This window comes from Zea mays, chromosome 4 (assembly GCF_902167145.1).
Source record: "Zea mays cultivar B73 chromosome 4, Zm-B73-REFERENCE-NAM-5.0, whole genome shotgun sequence".
Taxonomy (NCBI): Eukaryota; Viridiplantae; Streptophyta; class Magnoliopsida; order Poales; family Poaceae; genus Zea; species Zea mays.
The window spans coordinates 193857415-193859277 of record NC_050099.1 but is presented as its reverse complement, the minus strand read 5'-3'; the positions used below and the strand labels follow the sequence as shown (position 1 = coordinate 193859277).

Here is a 1863-nt window from a genome sequence, read left to right as displayed (position 1 = left end):
GACTCCATACCATAAGAAAGGAAAATAGATAAAATTGACCAAACTGAACTTACATTGATCTCCTTCGTAGTCTCGATAATAATGATATTGGACTTTTTGCCTTTGCTCCTTCATAAGAGATTTCATCTCCGCTTTCAGTAATTGGCTTTTCATTTTCAGGCTGCACCAACAAGAATATAATAATAACAAATAAGAAACTTTACTTTCATTGATATCCCCATTAGAAGGAATACTATGATCTCTAAGAGTCATGACAACTGCACCACCTTCCAAAACCTAAGATGTCGTTGATATAATTTTAAGAAAAGCCATCAGTAGGCACAAGCAACCGATACACTGTTTAACTAAAACTGAGCCTAACTCGGTAGGTTGAGGGTGTGGACTGGATGTATGCCTAGATAATTCACCACTAATATTTTAACTAAAACTAAGCCTAACTCTATAACTGGCATTTTAAATCTGCTGCTTTGTTGCTTCTAGATAATTCACCACTACCATTGACACAACCCTTACAAGGACAGCTGAAGATTAAATCCAGAAGAAAAGCATGATCCTCCAAAAGCTTGAAATTACCTGCATTGGATGATACATTATTAGTATCAGATAAAAAGGGCAAAAAGGTAAGGTAACCCTGGCAATCTGCTACACTAAGCAACAAAATTTCAGAAGCTACCTAAGATCACATAACCTGTTTTTCTTACAAAGTTGTGAGGTAACTACCATTTTGATGATTGACTATTTAGCCATAACATCAAGACCTAACACTGTAACGATCACATAAACATATCATCTAACCCAATGCACAACAATACCTTGCTATTGAAGAAGGGGCACATAGACTTCTTTGTTGCTGCTTAATTTCTCAAAAATAGTGTATTCTAGATAAGTTTGGCTTGCTTATTTTCTGATGAAAAAATGTTGCAGTTTTGCTTATTCATATATGTTCAAGCATACACACTGCAATCAGAGTAGTACAATACCTGACTCTGGTGTCTCTGACGATGCTGATGGCCATGCCGGCAGCGAGGCGAGCAAGGCTGCATGCGAGTTTGAAGGAGAGGTGTGCGTAGCCGTCTAAGAAGTAGGGCTTGGGCTTGGCCTTGGGGTTGATCCCGGCAGAGATGATGGCGGCGATGATGAGGTCATAGATGCCGAGGACTCTGGCCATGACGATGAGGACGATGGACTTCATGACAAGATTGAGGCGCATGACGCCCATGGAGGCGACGCCGACACCACTCTTGGCCGTCTCATAGGCGACGCCCATGCCTAGACACCAGCGAGGGTGAGGGGCCAGGGGAGTGTGGAATGGACGGTTGGATCCAGCTGGTGAAAGAGACATAGAAGGGAGGGAGGGGAGATCTGAAGGGTGCTTACATGAGAAGCTTCACGTAAGCCTTCTTCTTTCCATCAGGCCTGGACAGACACAGTTAAGAATTAACTCATAGTTGCACAACATAATAGATTATGCACAAGAAAATAACAATGGACCAAATGCTAACCTGATCAGGGTGTTGACCTTCTTGGCCTGAATGTCATACATCTTCTTAACAGCAGCCTTGATGTTCTTGTCTACCTTGAGGTCGACAATGAAGACCAGAGTGTTGTTATCTTCAATCTTCTTCATCGCTGATTCTGTGTTGAGGGGATACTTGAGAATTTGGTACTGATCAAAGTTGTTCCTTCCGGTAGTGCTGATTCTTGGGTACTTGGGGTCCCTAGCCTTCTTCAGGGTCTTGGGGCGATGAAATGTCACGGACGTGCGAATCTTCTTGGTCTTCTTCTTTCCTGGCCCAGACTTCACAGCCTTGACAACCTTCAAGGCCTGGTCTTGGCATCACCCTTCTTGGCAGGAGCAGCTAA

At 43.0% G+C, this 1863-nt stretch overlaps 1 pseudogene; it reads right to left on the bottom strand.

Annotated features, from left to right (window-relative positions):
* Window positions 1-1168: 1168 nt before the first annotated feature.
* Window positions 1169-1863, bottom strand: LOC109945897 (60S ribosomal protein L23a-like; annotated as a pseudogene).